The 22,671-nt window shown below is 43.2% G+C and overlaps 1 protein-coding gene across 1 annotated transcript in view; it reads right to left on the bottom strand.

Annotated features, from left to right (window-relative positions):
• LOC132393121 (H(+)/Cl(-) exchange transporter 4) overlaps positions 1-7,386 on the bottom strand; it is a 112,578-nt gene extending 105,192 nt beyond the window's left edge. Inside the window, exon 1 of the mRNA XM_059967947.1 lies at positions 7,341-7,386. The gene's annotated coding sequence lies outside the window, so the exon portion shown is untranslated. The remainder of the gene's footprint in view (positions 1-7,340) is intronic.
• Positions 7,387-22,671: the final 15,285 nt, after the last annotated feature.

The raw sequence follows: 22,671 nt of genomic DNA, 5'->3' as shown, positions 1-22,671 counted from the left end.
GCAGTCTATTTATTTTTGCCTGCCCAACATGCTTTTTCTATCTGTCCTACGCTGTTGCAATTTCTGCAAGTTTCACCATTAAACCTGCATTGGTCTGGTGTATGTGAACCCGTCACAGTGGTAACACAATTTGTTCAGCCAGACCTGTTTCTATTGAGATGTTGTAATTTTGTTCACACTCACTTTCATTCCTGACACAACTCAATTGTGTCTGTCTGCTTTTTCCATTGATACAGCTGTTTCAAATGCTCTTTTAAATATAAGTTGTGCTTCAGTTAGGAGCTATTTTTGAATGCTTTCCTGTAAGCTTCCACAAACTATACAATCTGTCAGTGCATCATTAAGCCCATAACTGAACTGACAATGCTCAGACAACTTCATCAATTCAGCCACATATGCAAAAACGCTCTCCCCTTCCTTTTGATTCTCCTCATGAAACCTAAAGCATTCTGCATTAACAATAGTTTTGATTCTAAATGTCCCCACATTACTTTCACAATATCAGCAAAACTCATTTCAGCTCATTAGTTGGAGCAGTTAAACCACTAAGAAAACTGTATGCATTTAAATCCAATGCATACAGCAAAACTGGCACTCTCTTTTCATTGGCTATTTCATTTGCTTCAAAATTCTGCTCAATCTGCTCAGTATACATAAGCCAGTTATCTGTTGTGCATTTGAACACAACTATCTTTCCAATGTAGCCAACCATTTCTGCTCTTTGTTTATTATTTGTGGTTATTATTACCGGGTACTCACTGTTTATTAACCCACAAAACTCATCTGTTGCCTGCCTTTTTCTTAAACTCAACCATACCTAAGAAAGTGTGCTGCACTTCGATGGGTAGGTAATCATCTTAGGTTAGTTTAAAACTACGTCGTGACCACTGTTATAATTTGTAATTCCAAGACATTAAATTAATTAAAAGTAAACCACAGAGCTGTGATAACTCGTGTTTGCTAATGTCATTTTTACTTTAAGCGAGGTGCACATGTGTGATATGTCAGCATAATCATATATGTCATTTACATACTTTTATGTATAACCTGCAATGCATTATGTAAACAACAAAGAATGCTTAATCAAACAATGTATTTACAGTGTTAGTCACATATTACTGAAATGTTAAGTACACAACAGAAAGCACCTTATCCAGATGTGCTACAGCTTGGTATGTCAACTGCTCTGCCAAAGACAAAAAAAAGTACAGAGAAATAAAAACACAAAATGCTGGCAGAACTCAGCAGGCCAGACAGCATCTATGGGAGGAGGTAGTGACGATGTTTCGGGCCGAAACCCTTCATCAGGAGTGAAGTAAAAAATAGAGAGAGTTATGGACACAGCTCAGCACATCACAAAAACCAGAGTCTCCTCCATTGACTCTTCCCGCAGCCCCAGTAAAACAGCCAAAGACCCCTCCCACTACAATCGTTCTCTCTATTCCATCTGGCCGAATATACAAAAGCTTGACAACACAACTTCCTTCTTGCTGTTATAAGACACTTGAATGGCCCTCTTGTACAATAAAGATAAAGACTAAACCACACAACCTAACTGGTCATGGCCCTTGCACCTTACTGTCTGCCTGACCTATACTATCTACCCCCATATCCCAGAGTTGCAGGGTTTGGTAGGTGTAGGTATGTGGTAGAGTCCATAGAATTTGTGGGAGGAGGGGGGATGGTGTTGGAGTCAATGCAGATGTCAGAAGAATATAATGGATTTAGTGCCAGATTAGTGCAAATATAGGGATGGATGCTCAGCATTGGACTGAATGGGCTTTGGGACCTGTGTCCATGCTGTACGTCTCTTGGATATGGGGGTTGAAGGGACTGAAGACAAGGTGATATCAAAGGGAACATCCTGACTGTGGGAGCAGGGCGAGCATGGGAGCAAATAGGTGAGAAATGCAGCAGGAATATTGGAGGAGATTCCCTGCAGGGAAATAAAGGGGGACCTTCCTAATGAATGTTATCTTTCCCAGACCCTGCCTGGCCTGCTGAGTATTCCAATATTCTCTGTTTCTGATTTCCTATGTGCAGTTTTTCAATAACTTGCTTTCCAGTTTATGGTGAGAAGTGGAGATGGCTGCTAATGGAATTCAGGTATCTGATAAGTAGCAATTAGTATTTATGTCACCAAAGTACCAGGTGATAGTTGTCTCAATCGACACCGTCAAACAGTTCAATTGCAGTCAGGCCTATACACATGGTATAGGATATTCTTGTCCTCTGTCATCTTGGATGGCTGGTGCCAAGCTGTATGAGTCCTAATGCCCCTCCCTTGGACAACATCGGTGGCGTGGAGAGGGCAGACTTGCAGCTTGGACAACTGCCAGTTTTCCATTAAAAAAAACCTTGCCCAGGCTTGCGCCCTGGAAACTTTCCAAGGTGCAAATCCAAGGACTATCAAGACTAATGGAGACCTACACAAACTACACACAATCTTGGATGAGGAGGGGTCATTGTTAACTGGAAACTCTAATGAACCTGCCCCATATATACCAAGTTTATGGGAACAGATCAGAGGGTATACAATGGCTAATGGCTTACTTCCTAATATAACCTTTCCAGATACAAGTCAGGCATGGGTTGGAATATGCGACTGGTACAAATGTTGTCTGCAAAAGTGAAGCTCCAACAATGTTCGGATGTTCAACACCGTCCATGATAACAACAGCCACTTGATCAGTGCCCTATCCATCTCTCCACCACTGGCGTACTAGAGTTAACCATTTACAAAAGGCAGTTACTTCCCTGGGTATCATGACTCTACCAGCAAGGACAGCAGGTACGTGGAAGCACCACCACCTGCAGGTTCCCTCCATGCCACACGCTATCCTGCATGGCTGTGTCTAAATCTGCAGACTCTGGGAAAACCTTCACCTGAACAGCAATCATTCAATGTGTCTCACCACCAGCATGTTGGAACAATTATAGATGGAAAGTAAATATTTCCTAAATTATCAAAAATGAACAGGAAAAAGTAAAACAAAGCAAGATTTTCTTCAACCCGAAAAATTCAGCAGTTATTGGAAATCCTGAGCAACACATATAAAATGCTGGAGGAACATGGCAGTTCAGGCAGCATCTGTGGAGGGGTATAAACTGTTGACATATCAGACAAAGATCGTTCTTCAGGACTGGAAAGGAAAGGGGAAGAAGCCAGAATAAGGTGGTGGAGGGAGGCAAAGGGGTACAAGCTGGCAGGTCACTCAACCCAACCCGCTCTCCAACTGGAATGGGTCATTATTCTCCCCGGATAAGCTGTGGCTGCAACAACAGAGAATGCCATGCCAGGCACAATAGACCAGGCAGCATCTTGAGAAAGAACAACAGAGATATTGCCCGAGGTCAAAGACTTTCCATCACAACAGAGAATCATCACGTTCTTCATCCTGAACCATTAGCTCCACTTCTCTTTCCGCAGATGATCTCCGAGTTCTTTTTGATTTTCATTGAATACCATGTGGCTACTCAACATTCCTAGGGGTAACTTAGAAAGAGATTCAGTTACGGGCCCCTTCACAGTGACGAAAGCCATCGTAGCTCATCCTTTCTGATTAACTCTTGAGTTAATCCATTGCTCCATTGACCCAGACCAGCCTTGCACAATTTACAAGGCCATGACCACTGGGAACTTTGGGTCCAATAGTACCTACAGCAGGAACTGCCGGCACCAACACTAAGAAGGAACCTGATTTACAAAGGCAAACTGGACCTATGCAGTAGGTTGCTCAAAATAAATCATCTGTTTAAAAAAAATCAGGATTGTAATGAAAAGGGTTAAGCTCCTGACTGCCCTGTGATCAATGTGCATCGAACAGAGCTACATTCCACTCATATCCCCCATATGGGCCTATGCCAATGTTTCAGACCATTCCTCACAGGACTGATGACTCTGTTGGTGCTGCATCCTGTTGCCATACATAACTCCAGTGCTTCATCACCTGCGCTGACAGCTTCTACCCTGCTCTCACCTTTTCACGCTCCACCCCTGGATTTTCACTTCCCTTCCCCGACCCTCTCCTTCTATCCCCATCTCAGGGATGGGTTGTTATTGACCAAGTTCAGAATCAGCCACTTCTCCTCAACTGGCACCTACTGGCACAACCCCAAACATTAACAGCTTCAGAAGCCTATGAGCACTTTGCACTAAAATGGGCTTTTCTTTTATTGTTCTAATTGTGTTCTTTCTTATAAACATCGTACATAATTTATGCCTTTCTTGTGAATGTTGTGTATCCGGTGCTCATGATGCTGCTCCAAGTGAGTTTTTCATCGCACGTGTGCATATGAGGGCTTTGAGTTTGACCCTGCAGACTTCTACAGATAAAGTGATTATGCCCCAATCCACATTGCTTCTTGCAAGGACTCCATTCCATTTCCACAGTTTCTCCAGTACCATCATCATTGTTCTATCAGAATCTTAGGAAAGGCAGGAAGAGGACATTCAGGGCTGATGTGCTTTCCTGACTCATCACCTCACTCAGCACCATATTCCTTAGCACGCTTCGTATCCCTTGAATATCCTTTCTGTTGAGAAATGTGTCTACCTCCTTAGTAAATATATCCAGCCATCTGTAGGTGAGAATTCCATCGATTTACCACTCTCTGAATGACAAAAAGTCTCCTCACTTCAGTCTTAAATCATTTGTCCTTAGCAAGAAACTGGCCCTGGTTCTAGAATCCAGGCCAGGGGAAACATTCTCCCAGCATCATGTCCCTGTCAGACTTCTGTATGTTTTAATTAGATCCCTTCTCATTCTTCTCATCTCTGGCAAACACAAACCTAGTCAGCACAACCTTTCCTCATACAGCAGTCCCACCATCTCTCTGGTGAATCGCCACTGCCCTCCCTTGAAATTGAGTATATCCTTCCATGAGAAAGCAGACCTAAACAACACACTACACTCCAGATGGGATACTGTGTATAATTGTAGAAAGATAGCTTTTCTCCTTTACCCAAAACTCTTGCAATAAAGGGCAACATATCATTTTCCTTCCTAACTGCATGTTTGCTTTCAGTGACTAATGCACATAAATAACCAGGTCCGTTTGTACATTGACATTTTGCACTCCAATGCCATCTAAGGTAATGCAGCATCTTTCTGTTTTCCTACCAAAATGTGTAATTTCACAATGATTCACATCTGCTGCATCTTTTCCCACTTTCTCAATATGTCAAGGCCACCTCAGATCCTCTGATTTCTGTATTCTCTGATCTCACTGCTGTTTCCCAAGTGTCCTTTGTAATAGACACTCATACTTTTCAACTAGTGATGCTAACCTAACTGGTTTCAAGATTCAATTTATTACCACATGTACATTGAAACAAACAGTGAAATGCTTTGTCACATTACCAACCAAGGATGCGCTGGGGGTAGCCTGAAAGTGTCACCAACACATTCTGGCAGCATGATATTCTTTTCAATACTGTTCTGTTTTCCCTCTCCCTCCCTTTGTTTTATGGAGTAGGAATGAAGATAAGTCACAAGAGATTCTGAAGTTTCTGGAAATATTGAGCCATACACACAGAAGACGCTCGAGGAACTCAGCCGGTCATCTATGGATGAATATGAGCAGTCAATATTTTGGGCAGTCACGAGGTCCTAATGTGCCTTCGCACAGGTCTCTCAGATACATCTCTGCCACTTCCCATGTTTCTGCTGCCCTCTCGGTCAGAGCAAGGATTCCCCTTGTCTTCAATCTCCACCCATATGAGCTTCCATATTCAATGAATCATCCTCCACAATCTCTGCAACATCCACTGTGACATATCTTGATGAGACACATCTTCCCCTCCTCTGCTGGCCTTCCAACGGACCCTTCTTTTTGCAATACTTCGATTCTCTCTTCCTTCTCCACCTACACCCATTCACCTTCTCATGGCAACCAGCCACTCTTTCAACTCATCCCTTCCTGACAGCTAGGGGGCCAGATACCTCTGACCAAATGAAAGAGTGATTCACTTGTCAAGTGCTTCCAATCTGGTGAGCTGCATTCAGTTCCCAAGGTGAAGTCACTGCACTGGAGAAACCAAACACAGATTTGGTGACCACTCTGACAGAGCAGAGCCCACATGACTGACCGAGCTTCCTGTTGCTATTCACTTCAATTCTCCGCATATGGCCTGGCCTGCCAGTGAAGCTAAGCTTAAGCTAAAGAAGTAGCACTACATCTTCTGACAAGGCATGTCCCAACCCTCCAAACTCAATAGTGTTTCAAATAACCAGTCTTTCAAGTTTGTAATGTTAACTCTGTTTTAATCTCTTTACAGATGCTAACTGACCTTTTGGGAATTTCTAGCAATCTCTTTTATTTCAGATTTCCAGATTTGTACTTCACAGTTCCTACACCATTTTCTCTTCCTCTCTCCTCTTCCCTCATTAACCTCCCAACAAGTCTTCACCACGCTCTCTCAGCAGACACTTCTGCTTGTGTCCGTCAGTCTTACTTGATCTGCTCTTTACCACAGACACTCCCTTCATTCTCTCCAACCTCTCACCTTCTCCGTAACTTTAAATGTCAAATGTTTTCCGCTTCTTCCGTAAAACATTAATTCTGCTCCTCTCTCCGCAGGTGCTGCCTGGCCTACCCATTGCTCTAGTGATTTCTATGTTTGTTTACTGAGGTACAGTGTGGAATAAGCCCCTCTAGCCCCTTGAGATGCGCCGCAGAACAATCCCCCAATTTAATCCTAGCCTGATCACGGGACAATTTGCAATGGCCAATTAACCTACCATCCAATGTTTGTTAGGATTTCCTTCCTTGCCCCTCTGTGACACAGGAGAAATCGATCTTCATTCACTGGCATCCTCTGTGAATAACTTGTGAGCCCTTTCCATTCCATTAACAGCCTTGTTAAATTTCCTGTTTTGATCTCACTTTCTTCGTGCCGTGAGAAACCGTATATTAACTAGTCAGAGATTGTGTATTAACTAGTCAGAAATCATACAGCAATTACAGCATAACTGATCAAAATGCTTAAATGGCGGAGGGAAGGATGATGGAGTGGGGTGAGGGAGGAAATCTCACAGAATCCTAAAGACAGCCAGCTGCTGTTTTTTTCCATTTCAATACCCCTTTACTGCAGTCTGCAGTCAGCCATCTGTTGTCAACAATGCAGCCTCACACAGGGCATTGATTGTAATGCATTATAACTCTTAGCTAAACCCCTTTAAAAATGCAAATTACTGGTATCCCAACTCCATTTAATTCCATCACCACTCAACAGAGCAGTCGATGATATCACTTAAGCAGACTCTATCAGCATTCGTTACCTATTCAGCTGGCTGTGGCATAGAATTTTCTGACCTGTGCCACACATTTCTTCCTACCTGTACTCTTGCACAATCTACTGCAGACTGACAACCTCTCCTGCCATCCTTTCCAGGGAACAGCTGAGAAAAGCAGTGATGTCACCAACAGGAAGGAGTAATGATCACATGACTAGGCGTTGAGATGTCAGATCCAGGAATAGGTCCGGACACTCTGCTCAAGGAATTCTGTCACACTGCTGCTGTTACAAAATTCACTCCTTTCAAACAAAAAGCCTGAGAAAAAAATAACTTGTGAAAAGAAAACAAGACTGGAAAAGAAAAATAAATTTAAGAGATACCTCTTTTCAGTCATCAGCCAGTATCAAACTCATTATTAGATAATCAGAATGTAAGAATGCTAACATATTTAATTTAATTATATTCTATATGAGATTGAATGCTGTGGTCTTCATATATCTTACTTTTGTAGTCTATGAGGATATCTAGACTTTTTTCCCCAAAACAAATAACTCAGTAAAATGATTTAAGACTTTTTCCAAACCAGCAGGTCACACAAACTAGAATGGTGTAAAGGAAGGAGAAATTATCTGTCATAATTGATCAGGTGTAGTTAGCTGGCCAGCATGTAGATCATAATTCTGAGGCTCGTGTTTCCATGGACCTGAATGCTGTGCTACCCAGAGTCCAGTACTCCTGATTAGGTCAGGCATGCCAGTGGGACCAAGTGGGAGTTATGAAACAAATCAATATTCTGCTCCAAAATTGCAGTGGCAAAGTCTGCGGATAAAGAGCACTTGCTTCCTGATGGCTATCATGGTGATGTGGGTAGCCAATGGAGGATGATTCTTGATGGCTATTGAGGTGATGTGGGTAGCCATTGGGGGATGATTGGGGGATGATCTGGATTTGTTCCCATGGTTACCAGCATCCAAATATATTCCTCATCCTGCATGAAATTGCATTCACACTTCATGTGGCCTACTGTGGGTCTGGCCAATCAAGCATTAGTTCATTCCATTCTCTGATTCTGGACACCTCTGCTATTTAAATCATCTTTATGTGACTCGACTCTCATGAGGAAATCATTGGTCAATCTTATTGATGTGGGATTCCCAGTCAGTTACAGACAGACAGATTCCTTCCCAGAATTACGTCAGTGAACCAGTTGCAATCTTCTGGCAGTCCAACATCATTATTACCAGGTCCCACTTTCAGATCTCTGTTTTTTTTTAAAGCCAGAATAAAATCCAACAGCTAAGGTAGGATTTTAATTTGAAATCATCAGAATGAACAGATCTGAGAGCCACGTCCACAACTGCCACCCCAACATTTAATGTAGTGATGATGAGGAACAACCCCCTCAGGTGCTCCTTGTTCACTCTCAGAGCTGTGGAGATGTCAGCTGCCGCACTCCACCCAGGGAGCTACAGAAGAGCCAGGGAGGTGGTGTGAACAGCAGCACAAGGTGGAGAAGGGAAAAGGGAAGCACAGGCTGGCTTGGCAAGTTCTGTCCTGACCTTCCCCCCCTCCTTCTGTGCTGCCACCATCACATCTTCTCTATCACCGGACTGCATCGATCACCTATCTTTAAAGTCAGTGCTGGTGAGCCCAACTCTTATTAGTGGGGAACGGTAGATTTGTGCAGCAGTAGGAGCCAGTTTACTGACACAGAAATTCCACTCTATAATGTCAGTGACCCTGGGAAAAGCACGTACTACCCCACCATGCTCCCATCCCAACCTCCCCAGAATCTGAAACACACTGCCCCAAAAGGTGGTGGGGTCAGATACTCTCACAACACTTACAGTTCTAATTACATTTATTATCAAAGTATGTATACGTTATATGGCTTTGAGATTTGTCTCCTTACAGGCAGGCACAGAGCAAAGAAACCCAAAAGAACTCATAAAAAAAGGCCGTCAAACATCCGATGATTAGACAACTGAAGACAGATTGTGCACACAATAGAAGTAGGCAGATAGTATTCAGAACGGAAGTGAGACCACAGACATGAAGCCCATCACTACTGCAGCCGGAGCAGGCCACAGCCTCAGTTCAGCGCAGAGACGAGTAAACGTCACGGAGCAGCGTGCTGAATCAGCTTGACCCTCGCCTCTATTCCTGGCACCCTGCCTGTTCAATCTTAGGAAATATCCAGGTGACTTCTTGAATCACCAAGGTCTTGAAAACTAAGGACTAGGTGTTGGTAAGTAGGTTTAGTATAGATGGGTGCCTGATGGTTGGTGTGACTATGGTGGGCCAAAGACCTTATATGATCATATGACTCTTATAATAATCACATTGTCAAAGCCCTGGGGGTTGGATCACTCTTTTCACGTGAAGTTGTAAAGTCCCTGAGCAATAATTAGCTTGAGTGCTGGCTTTTCAGGTCATGTCCCAGACTGGCCTGACAACCTTTGCTGTCGTCAAAGGCCTTTGAATGGATTTTTAATGTGTTGCCCAAGACTTGTTTCCATGGCCAAGTCTTTAGCAAACATTGTCAGCCTGGCAGATCTCCTGCCCTCAGTGCACAGGGGTGACCCCGAACCTCCACTTTAATTCACCACCTCTTTTCACTCAGTGTGTGGCCACCCACTCTGTTACAAAGAGGCTCCCAACACAAGTTTGTGCTGGTTCCGGGCACGATGCAGTCTGTACACTCAGTATCAAATTCTCCAACTTTACATGACTTGATCTCTCTATCCTGTTTAACTTGTTATTGTATCTATAGGTACCGCATGGTAACATTTCATCCATGTGACCGATTAATCTAATAACCAGTACATCTTGGGGATGTGGGAGGAAAGCAGAGCACCCGGAGGAAACCCACATCCTCATGGAAACCATGTACAAACTCAGTGGAATTGAACCCGGGTCACTTGTGCTGTAATAGTGTTATGCTAACCACTACATTACTGTTTGTAACCCTTTCTGTCAGCTGTACCACTCTTCCTTTCCCTTTCAGTGTACAATCTGGCTCGCTGCGCATGTCCTGGTGACTCAGACTTTACAACATCACCGAGATTTAGTCGTAGAGTTATACAGCATGAAAAGGCCCTTCACTCCATCTTGTCCATGCCAACCAAGCGGCCTACCTGAGCTAGTCAATTTTCCAGCAGACTGCCCATAATCTCTAAACCTTTCATCTTTCTAAATGCCCTTTAAATGTCATAATTATACCATCTCCCCCAGCATTGCATTCACTCACTAATCTGTGTGAAAACATTTCTCTTGGTTTCCTTTCAAACCTTTCCCCCCTCACTTTAAACTTACACTTTCCAGTTTTGGATTCCGTTATCCTAGGGAAAAATTTTGGCCGTTATTTTATCCATGTCCCTGATTATTTTATACACCTCTGTAAGGTTAACCTCAGCCTCCCATGCTCCAGGGAAAAAAGCCCTCCTTATAACTCAGATCATCTAGTCCCAGGAACCTCCTTGTAATGCGCTGAAGGATCGCAACCTGAAACCTCAATTGGTTACTTTCCTCCATAGATGCTGCCTGACCTGCTGTATTGCTTTGTGTTGCTCCAGTAATATCCTCAGAATTTTTTTCACACCATTCTAGTTTGATGACATCCTTCTTATAGATAGCACAGTGACCAGAAGTGCATTCACATCTCCAAATGTGGCCTTACCAACGTCTTGTATAACTGGAACAACTGTATTCAGTATTTTGACTGACAAAGGCAAGTGTGCTAAAAGTCTTCTTTACTACACTATATACACCATTAGCACCATGTTACACAGATATCTGAGCTAAGCTGCTTCTCCATGGGTACTTTATTTCACCTTATTCTCTTTGTTCAGTTATTGCCTTTCCTCACCTTCACTGCTGCCTAGACTGACTCTTTCACTCTCCCAGTTCGAAGGGTCCTAGACCTGAAACGTAAACCATTTCTCTTTCTGCAGATGCTGCCTAACCTGCTGAGATTTTCCAGCATTTTCTGCTTTCACCTCATTCTTCCAGCTGTTCAAAAGGATTTTTTATATATATGAGCGGTAGCAGTATCTGTGTGGAAGAAAGGTCTCGATCTACTTCCGTATCTTGCCATGAAAACCCTTTGGACAACTACACTATCCATAGGGTCACCATGCATTGACGGCAACTCAACAGCACTCAACAACAATATATTTCTTGAAGGCACTTAGATTCCAGCAGACTAGGTAATGCATTTCAAATTTCAGATGAGGATGTTATGCCTTGATAAAGTCATGATTAAAATTGTGAAAAGCTCTCAGTAATTAACATCATTTTGTCGCAGGAGTGATAATATTGGTTCTACCATGAATTCTGTGGGGCCCTTTTGCAGAGACTCCACTGAACATTTTTGCTGATCAGACATTAAAAAACATCCCAAGTTGAACTGAGCACTTTCTAGAAAAGTTGAGGTGAGGCCTTGCTCCCCACTTCCTGAATATAGTCCACATCATCATCCCAAGGAACTTCTCCACATATCATGAGAAGCCAACATGACCAGTTTTTATGCACATCTTTCTATTGAAGGCAAGCACCCCTCAGCCACTTGGGATAAAAAAGAGCATCTCAATTTTTCACACTTAATGTCTTGACTCCAACCCAGGTGTCTGGACCACAGACTCAAACAAAATCATAAAGCTCCCATTCCAAGATCACTAAAAATAAACCAGAAGGGTCCATGCTGAACTGAGAACTTCCCCAGCCACCTCCATCAAATCATCGGGGGTGCGGAATGCATCTGTCAGAACCAGATGAGCAAGGCACAATGGTGCAACCAGCAGAGCTCTCAGCTCCGGCAGCCTGACCTCCACCTGATCTTGTGTGGCGTTTGCGTGTTCTCCCTGTGGGTGTCCTCTGGGTGCTCTGGCTTCCCCTCAACTCCAGAGTGGTGGTAGGATCTGGGGAGTATGTAGTGAACAAAATGGGCAAGTGTACAGGATACTAAATGGTAGGCATAGATTCAGAGATTCCAAGGGCCTGTTTCTGTTCAATATTTCTCTATCTCTAGCAATGAAAAGACAACCAAACAGTAGCAAAGGTGGGCTAATATACTTAAATATATAATTCACTGGAACAGAGAGCAAATAATTCATGATCAATATGTACAGAATGTTTAGGCTGCAGAAAATACATTTTTACGAACCTTTCTGAAATATTGGGATACCTGCGTATGGCACAGATTAATCAAAGGTGAAGAGTCTGTGATAAATATGCTGAAATACTATTTTTGTTTGATCAGAGAAAAACAGTTAAGGAGTGTATATTTATAGTGAGTTGGTAGTCCTCACTACCAAGTTCAGCCTAACTCCATCCCAGGTTATGGAGGGATCCAGGAAGAAATTTGCTTAAGATCTTGCCACAGTTTTCCAGAATCAGAATCAGATGAAATAGTCACTGACATATGATGTGAAATTTGCTGTTTTGTGCCAGTGGCACAGTGCATTGACATAAAAACCAATAAATTTCAAAAGATAAATAAATAGTAGTTCATAGTCTATTCAGAAATCTGATGGTGGAGGGGAAGAATGTTGAGTGTGGGTCTTCAGGCTCCTGTACCTCCTGGCCGAAGGTCAAAATGAGAATGGGGATGTACTTGGGTTGTGCCCATGATGGAACTGACTGGGTCTGAAACTCTTTGCAGCCTCTTGCAATCCTGTGCATTGGAGGCTCTTCTCCAGGCTAAGATGTAACCACTCAGAACACTCTCCGCCAAACATTTACAGAAATCTGTAAGAGCCCTTGCTGACGTACCAAATCTCCTCAACTTCCTAAGGAAGTAGAGCTGGTGGCATGCCTTCTTTGGGATTGTACCAATGTGTTGGGTCCAGACCAGATCCTCTGAGATGTTGATGCCTGGGAACTTGAAGTCGCTCACCCTTTCCACTGCTGACTCCTCAATGAGGTCTGATGTGTGTTCTCCCAGCTTCCCCTCCCTGAGGTCCTCAGTTCTTTGGTCTTGCTGAGGTTGCTATTGCAATAGCACTCAACCCACTGAGCTATCTCAATCCTGTACACTTCTGTCACCATCTGAGGTTTTACCTACCACAGTGGTATCATCAGCAAGTCTATTTTATTTATTTATTTAGCAATACATTGCAGAGTAGGATCTTCTGGCCCTTTGAGCCATGTTATCCCAGCAAGCCCCCAACAAACCCAATTAACCCTAGCATAATCATGGGACAATTTACAAAGACCAATCAGCCCACCCAGTAGGTCTTTGGACTGCGGGAAGAAATTGGAGGACCTGGAGGAATCCTACGCATCCCACAGGGTGGTCATACAGAGACTCCTTACAGAACAAGGCCAGATTTGAACTCTGAATTCTGGAATGCACCGAACTGTAATGACGTTGCACCCCATTACAAATTCTGTTCAAGCTGTGCTTAGCCGCACAGTCATGAATGTGCAGTAGAACAGTGGGTTAAGCACGCATCCTTGAAGTGCTTCTCCAATCCTATCTGGATTGGAGATGCACTTCAGGCCCTCCTGGCCACAAAACTGTGGGGACATCAAGCCATGACAGTGTACGTAGCTTAACATGAGCGGTGGGACATTTCTAGAGATAATTACATGGGGCACTATTAAGCTGATGGCATCAGAAATGATGGGGCTAGTCCACTGAAAGTGGGGTAAGAGATAAGAATATAGTGGAAGATAAGTAATACTCTATCCTTGTTCTGGGTGGGAGGAGCGGGGCTGCAAACACAAATATGAGAGAAACTCATTGCTTGGTCATCATAGCCTTGCCAATGGTCCCTTTTGGATCCTTGGGGAGGAAGACAAGAACCAGAGAAAGAAGTATCAATAAGGGAGGGACAGTACGGCACGGGCAATGTCAATATTGCTGTGCCTTGCTGCAGGATTTGCAACCTGGTGATTGTGAGTGACTTGCAGTCAGTGATAAGCACCTGGCCATAAAACCAGCAGGTAGAATTGAGAAAGTCAGAAGCAGGAGGAGGTCTCTTTCCCACCACCAGCCTGACTGGGATAGAGAATGTCTCTTCAGCAACAGGATGTCCTGTGTTGGGTCTACCTTGTGTACTTTCTGCAGGAGGATGACACTTGCTAAGCATGTCACATCCCATCAAAGGAGAATGAATGAGACCCACGTATACCATTCAAAGAGGGTTTCAATCGGTTTGCACAGTGTTAACCAGGCTTTGTTTTAGCAGCCCCAGGCAATTTCAAGCGATTTTTTTGTCGGTTTTGGTACCAAACTGAGTGTTCAAATAAACCTTAAAACCTGTCACCTGATTTTGCCCTTTGTCTCAATCAGAATGATAATCACACAGGGGTAATTAGCATTTCCAGATCAGGTTTGAACAAGTTGATAGCAATTGCTATGATTGGTTGATAATGAATTATCAACTGGACCACACCACCTCCAATGTGGCAGAAAAGGCACGTGGATCTGAATCAGCAGATGATTTAAGGACGATGGAAGAGCAAGAACTAGTTTCAAGCTTCCTCCGATAAGTCAGCAGGGAGAGTAACGATGATTAGCTATTTTAACTCTGATTCCTTATAGCAAATAAATACTTGTAAAATGAAAGCATTCATTGTCTATGTCTTTTCTGATTAAACTTTGTAATTTAATTAAATTATTTTCAAATCCTCCTCACAGAAGCAGCATTGTTTACTTGTTAGCCTTGATGATGGTTATACACGCATTGGGATATTAGAACAACTGCTCCTATCTTTGCTTGCCAGCTGCATATTACAACTTCACCAGATCACAGACAGGAACTGGCCCAGTTCATCCAGCCTCAATCCAGTGCTGCTGAGGTCAATTATAATGTTCCTATTGACAAGCAATTAGAGCTCAGCAAATGCAAAGATTGGCACAGCCCAGGGGTCTAAAATTACTCCGGTGTTGAGCAAGGCCAGCCATTATTATTTTGGACTAGTGTTATGGAAAGCTCCAATAAATAGGATGAAAAAGAAGGGCTGAACAGTTTAATAAGAGAAGGCAGAGCTGTGATCTGGAGGAGGTTTTTAAAATTTGATATAAACGGAGAGACAGGATGTGGGGTAGAGAATATAAATAAGAAATTCGTGAGAAACTCTAGAGAGCAGTGAGAATGTGGGACTTCAGACAAACAAGATGTAAGGGGAAAATTATACAAGCATACTGGGAGAGAGAACAAGACTAGGTGTCGACTAGAAGTTTATTCCCTAGAGAGTAGAAGATTGAGGGGCAACCTCCTGAGGGATCTATAAGATCATGAGGGAGGCATATACAGGGTGAAAGGAAAAGTCTTTTTCCCCAGGGAGGGGTGCTAAAAAGAAGAGGGCATAGGTTTAAGGTCTGAAACAAGACAATGAAAACTGACATCAGAGGCACACAAAGGGTGGTGTGCATTTGGAATAAGCTGCCAGAAATAATGGTTAAGGTGGGCACATTAGCAACACTTAAAAACCATGTAGCTAGGTACATGGATATGAGATGGTTGGAGGGCTATGGACCAAGTGTGGACACATGGGGCTAGCTCTCTAGGCAACACTGTTGGCATAGGCAAGTTGGACCAAATGCCCACACAAAGCTTGCAGGTTCAATGGGTTTTAAGTCTCCCAACACTCATCCAGTTGGGTATGACAGCACCAAAATGATGGACGTGTCTGGTGGCCAACATCACATGGGTAAGGAAAACATAGTGTTCCTCTGAGCTCCAGAAATACAAAGCAACTGAAGTTGCAGACAGGTGATCATTAGTTACAAATAGCAGCTTCAGAAATGCAACGATGTATTCAGCATTATAGGTATGTCCCTACTAAATCAGAGGGATAATCATCCTCGATTAGACTACCATTTTCTTTTAATTGGAGAAAAGAGTTTGGAGTAGTACACAGTAACATTTCAACAGAAGTTCTTTCATCAGAGCTGGAAGATGCAAGAGGTGAGCAGCAATTCAGTAAATGCAGACCAGAGAAAGTGAGGTAGATAAGGCAGGAATTGAAAGGGACACCGGTGGGGGGGGGGGGGGGGGCAGTTCCTTCACGCAATGGATGGTGTGTATTTGGAATGAGCTGCCAGAAATAGTGATAAAAGCAGGCACATTAGCAACATCTTTCTAAGTACATTGATAGATAGATTAGGATGGCTAAGAAGGCGTGTGGTATGTTGGCCTTCGTTAGTTGGGGGATTGACTTCAAGAGCTGAAAGATAATGTTGCAGCTCTATAAAGCTCTTGGTTAGACCACACTTGAAGTATTATGTTCCATTCTGGTCAGCTCATTATAGGAAGAATGTGAAAGATCGAGAGAGAGTGCAGAGAATATTTACAAGGATTCTGCCTAAATTAGAGAGCATGGCATTAGAGAGGTTGAACCAGCTTTCTTTTTGATGTGAAGGAGGATGAGATGTGACTTGATAGAAAGATGATAACAGGCATTGATAGAGTGGATAGTCAGTTCCTTCTTCCCCCAGGTGGAAATGACTAATATAAGAGAGCATCATTTAAAGGTAATTGTTGCAAAGTATAGAGGGAGAGGGGAGTCAGAGATGGGTTGTTTTACACAGAAGTGCACGGAAAGTGCTGCTAGGGGCGGTGGTAGAGGCAGATACATTAGGGAGATTTAAGAGACTCTTAGATAAGTACATGGATGACTGAAAGATGGAGGGCTAAGCAAGAGGGAAGTGTTCGATCAATCTTGGATGAGGTTAAAAGGCTGGCACAACAGGACTGTACTGTGATGTTCTGCGATAGGAGAGGTTTGGAGGGCTATGGGCCAAACACACGGGCAGATGGGATAAGCTTACTGGGCAAAAAAGATGGAATGGGCAAACTGGGATGAAGAGCCTGTGCCTCAATGAATGAAGAATGGAGTACGTGTGTAAAGGATACAGCAGGCTGCCAAGATGAAGGAAGAGGTGATGACAAAGCTAACAGATGATCATGGAGCAAATAAAGAACCAAAGTCCAGAGGAGGCGGCAGGAGAAATCTGATAATGGGAAGTTCCCTGGGACAAGGAAGGCAGCTTGATCTTGGGATGTGGGCCATTCCAACAGCCTTGTGTCAACAGGATCACCACACCCACCCCATACCTTCTCTAGTCCCAGCTCTGTCCTCCAGCACCAGTATCTGACATCTGAGACAGAGACGACGTGGTTAGCATCAAGTCAGTCATTTTAGCACGGAGCACTCAATGATAACTTCTGACAAAGCGCTGTCTGTGGATTGTTATACCATCCCCTTAAAATTTAAAAAAAACTTTATGCTCAGCAAACTTCGCACTTAAACAGGAATTTTTAACATATTTTTCTGATTATAGCATGACAAATCTCAACCACCAACAGTGAGCTGATGTGGTCAGTGTAAATGAGCAGAGTGAACACTTGGAGCATTACAGGCCATCAAATAGTGGGAAGGAAACAGGAGAAAATATGAAGAAAGTCTGGACAAAGATGGGGCACTTCACTAAGATACCAACAGACAGAAAGTCAAAGGGGGTGGGGGGGCAAAAAATTCCTGAGCTGCTTTCAAGAAATACTTCCTGGGTTGGGCAATGAAGAACAAGATGAGAAGGTATAGGTTTTAAGATGAAAGAGGAGAGGTTTAACAAGAACCTGAAAGGCTATTCAGATTGCTATTAACAACATTCAAAAGACAACTCTGCAGAGGGATGGGAAAGGTTTAGAGCAAGGGTTTCCAACCTTTTTTGTGCCATGGACTCCCACCATTATTGGAGGGGTCTGTGCACCCCTGGTTTAGAAAGATAGGGGCCAAATAAGACTAGCTTATATGTTCGAAGGGCTAGGTGGGTTGAAAAGTCTGTTTTCACGATGTAGACTCCAACTGTTCCTAGCCTAACTGGGAGGGAAACAATTCTGGATATTGTCTGGAGAAGGAAGTGGGCAAGTGAAACATGTTTCAGTTAAGTAGAGCGGCACTTTGGAAAGGAGTGATCCCAATATTCCATTTATAGTAGTAAGGGAGACCCAAGCATCAAAATATACAACTGATGGAGGGCTAATGTCAGTGAGCTAAAGAGGAATCTCATTCTACCAAAGACTGGATTTGAAGCTTTTTAGGTAGAACAGTAAGTGAACTTGGGGTGATCTTCAGAGGGGAGTTCAATATGGATCCAACACTCTCCTGTATGTACCGTCTTTAGATATCCAGGACAAGGGTGGCTGTATGTTAAAAGGCAGAGAAAAGCACCAGTCTTGAATTATGAGAATCAGGCTGAACAGAGGAAGTACCTAAAAGGAGACGAGGGAGGTTAAAAAGAGAGTGCATGACATCGGTTGGCGATCAAGCGAAAAAGGAACCCAAAAGCTTTAGGAACAAAGCAATTGAAATATGCGAACTAGGAGGAGGAAGGGTCCTACCAGGAGCTAAAAGTGATTGCCTTTGGAAGGAGAAGCAAATGGCTTTAAGTGTTGAATAGGTACTTTATCTTCCCTCTGGATCAATGCTCCAATGCTCTCCCCAGCTGAACTAATAAGGGCATAACCAAAACCTGTGACTCGAGAAACTTCATACTGAAGTAATGCTACATACAACATCTTAAAATTCAACCTTGCCCAAACTTTACTGAGTGTTAAATACACATCTTTTGAAGAATTTTAGCTGAATTGAGGGTGACAAGAACAAGCAAAGGAAGAAAATAGGGAGCGTGTAATGGGCAGAATTAAAATGACCTAGTGGATTCACTTACCTTTGCTTTGCTTTCTTCCACAAAGGTCTCTGATTTTAGTATATTTTTCTCAGCAGCGAGATTACCATCTCCTAGAAAACAATGGAGTCCTCCTCAAACACACATCCAATTCAATTACCTTAGGCATCGACTTCTCTCTGAACCATGAGCCTGAGAGACAATTGGCTTGGGCTGCTGTGGAACTCATTGGAAGAGAAGCCAGGGTCCTGAGAAGCTCGCAAAAGACAAGGTCACTCTTTTTCAGTTTGCTCATGGGTCAAAGGACAACTTGGATCTAGTTTGAAGTTTGAAGAGAGCTTTGCAGCTGCAAATAGGAGGCTGGAAGGAGATCTTGTCTTGACCTTATTAAAAAGGTATGCTTGGATGGATCAATTCACCATTTGAATTCAACTTAAGGACATGGCTATAACAGGGGAGGGAACATGGGAGATCGAGCTCAATATTCCTAATCAGTAGATGGCCAATTTTAAAATAATTCAAAAAAAAGGAAGCAGCAGTTTACTAGCAATTTTGTTTGTCCCCATTTAGAGAAAATCCTTGAATAAAGTTCTACATAAATAGCAATATTTTTCCACTTCTCCCCATTTATCTATATAATTCATGCACCTGGTTAACTAGTTGGAGAAATTCTGTTTGATATCTTTGTTTCATTCCCTTGACCTTACCATAACCAAGTGACAGTTATGAAGAGTGGATGGGAACTAATCCATCCACTATTCTGGAACTAAACAGGGAACTCTTCAACTATTCTGGAACTAAACAGGGAAATTGAACTTCACACGTTCACCTGTAAGACTGTGATGCAGGTTAAAACTTCTTAGAGACAAGCATAAACCATCTGATGAAACATGCTGACTAACTACAACAGAACATACTACGTATGGGGCACCTGTGGAAAAAGAGACAAGAGTTACTAATTTGCCAATGAGCTACCTTTGGCCCATGATATTTTGCCGGCCTATATAACCTATTCCACAATCTATCTAGCCCTTTCCTCCGACACAGCCCAGAGCTATCTATGAGTGTCCCTATAGCATCAGCCTCTACCACTAGCCCCAGCAAAACATTCCTGGCACCCACCATTGTCTAAGTAAGAAATGTACCCCTGTCATTGCCCCAATACATTCCTCCACTCACCTTAAATGGGTACCTCTGGAATTTACCATTGCCACACTGAGGAAAGAGTCACTGGCTGTCCACTTTGTCTATGCCTCTCATAATCTTACTACACCTCTATCAAGTTGCCTCCCAACCTCTACTGCTCCCAAGAGAAAAGCTCCAAATTGCTCAACCACTCCTTATAATGCATGCTCTCTCTTCCAGCTAGCATCCTGGTTGGTAGATCTCCTCTGCACTCTCTATAAATCTTCCACTTCCTTCTTATAATGAGGCAACTGGAAATGAACACAACATTCCAAGTACAGTCAAACCTGAGGTAGCAGCCTGAAGGTCAAACCTGGGGTCAAAGCCTGAAGGTCAAACCCTTGATCAGAGCATCTTGGGGCTGATACCCAGAGGGCAAAGCCTAGGGTTGAAAACCAGAGTTCAGTCAGCCTGGAGGCAGCAGGTTGAAGACTGAAGTCTGCAAGTCTGGAGATGGAGGTCTGAAGGCCAAAGCCCCTGGATCAGCTTATCTGGTCAGAAGCCCGATGGCTACGAGTGTGAGCCAGAGACTAGAGGCCCGGAGGCAGACCGACCGGTCTGTGTGTGTGAGCGTATGAATGTGTGGGAGGCTGGGAAAGGGCCTTGTGCTGTTATTCTACTTCTGTGGTTCTGATGAACCTGGTGGACGTGCCGGATTGTGTGGCAACACTTGCAGGCTGCCCTCCCCCCAGCAAACCCTTGGGTGGTACTGGCTGTTAACGCAAACAATGCTTTTTACTGTTTGTTTCCATGTACATGTGACAAATAAATCAGAATCTGAATCTCCTGGAGCTGCAAGATTACCTCATGAACAACCATCTGTTAATGATGAATGGAATCCTTAAAATGGCAGAAATTGAACTGGCATTTAAAAAGCAGGGTACAAAAGAAACATACTGTAAATAAGCGTTCTTTATAAAATGGACCTTTTTATAAATGAATTCTACATTTTTTTCCAAAATGGAAACAAGTACCAAGTATGTGCCTGTGTGTTTGATTTCAATTCTTTTATCTTTTTTTTACCTTTAAGGTTATCTGGAAGAGTCTTGCCTCCTGCAGAGTTAAATTTAATGTGGTTTCCTTTAAAACACAAACTGCAGCAGCAGAAATAATTTGTGCAAAAGGCAAGTACAGGATGACCTGGTTCACTTCTTGAAAATCCATGTTCTTAAGGAAATAAATATTTCCTTGTCATTTCAGTTGGAGGAACTGCATTCTCTATGTATTAACCAAAAAGAGGGAAAAGTCACGCCATGAGTTACAAGAAACTGGATTGCTTCAGTACAAGAATGACACTATTGCCCATAAACTCAGTTCCTTTATATTGCTTTTCTTTACATTGTGCATTCTTCCCCCTTAGAATGAAATGTGATAATGACCAACTTTGATTGCTTTGTATCATTCCAAGGAACTGACTGGTTTCTCCCTGGTGTGAATCTCATGCCTTGATGTGCTTTTCACATCAGGATGGAGTAATTGCTATCATTCTCTGTGCAGTGTTTCCTTCTGCCACTGGGGGTGAATTTCAACCCAAGTTGTCCTAGGGACTTGCACTCTCAGACACCCCTGCTACAGCTGTCCTCCCAATGGAGCTCCAGTCAGGTACCTAAATGACTTCTACACATCTAGTCCCACACCATCATCTCCTCGGCCCAACACCCACTCCAATCAAGGAGGAAACTACAGGAGGAACTCAGCAGGCCAGGCAGCATCTAAGGAAAAGAGTAAACAGTCGACATTTTAGTCTGAGATCGTTCTTCGGTGGTCTTCATGCCTTGAATGATTTCCGAGGAACTGTGTTGGCCTGAAACGTTAACTGTTTACTCTTTTCCATAGATGCAGCCTGACCTGCAGAGTTCCGCCAGCATTTTATGTGTGTTGCTTTAGATTTCCAGTATCTGCAGATGTTCTCGTGCAGGATGAACTCAACAGGTCAGGCAGCATTTGGTCTCAGTATGAAAAGTCAAACGTCCCTCTGCCTCTGTGGATACTGCTTGTCCCACTGAGTTTTTACAAAAAATTGTTTTTTTTCCCCTTGCTCCAGATTCCAGCAGTCTCTTTATTTTCCACATGGTCTAATTAAATCCACTGAAAATGATTATCTCCCAATATCCTTCCAGTGATAATGAACCCCCTTCCTCATCCTATCGCCCATTCTGCAATACTCTCCCTGGACATCAGTCTTCCAGGCCCAACCTCCTCCAGCTGCTGTGCCCATAGGCCCATTCCAAACTAAGTGCCCAAGGAGGAGAGGAGCTTTGGGGACTCTATTCTCCATCTCAGGCACCAGATTTCAATGGTTGTCCAATATCCAAAATGTTCTTGACACCCACTGTCACCCCTTGTGATGCCCTGGAACTTCTAGGCATGCCTCATTCCTTCACACATTTGGTCAATGCAAAGGATACAATGCAGGGATATTAGACTAGAAATAGGTAGCCTCAAACTTAATTGCAAATAAATACTGTGATTTACCCTCAGATATCATTATGACAGTAAAAAGCTGTAAATAATATACTAAACATTTTGTGTAAAGTGCATTAATAATGGTAGCATACTAATGCAAGATCTAAGCTGTTCTCTGCAAATAACCATTCTCCACAA

Source organism: Hypanus sabinus, chromosome 4 (assembly GCF_030144855.1).
Source record: "Hypanus sabinus isolate sHypSab1 chromosome 4, sHypSab1.hap1, whole genome shotgun sequence".
Classification (NCBI taxonomy): domain Eukaryota; kingdom Metazoa; phylum Chordata; class Chondrichthyes; order Myliobatiformes; family Dasyatidae; genus Hypanus; species Hypanus sabinus.
This window is presented reverse-complemented; position numbering and strand designations above follow the sequence as displayed.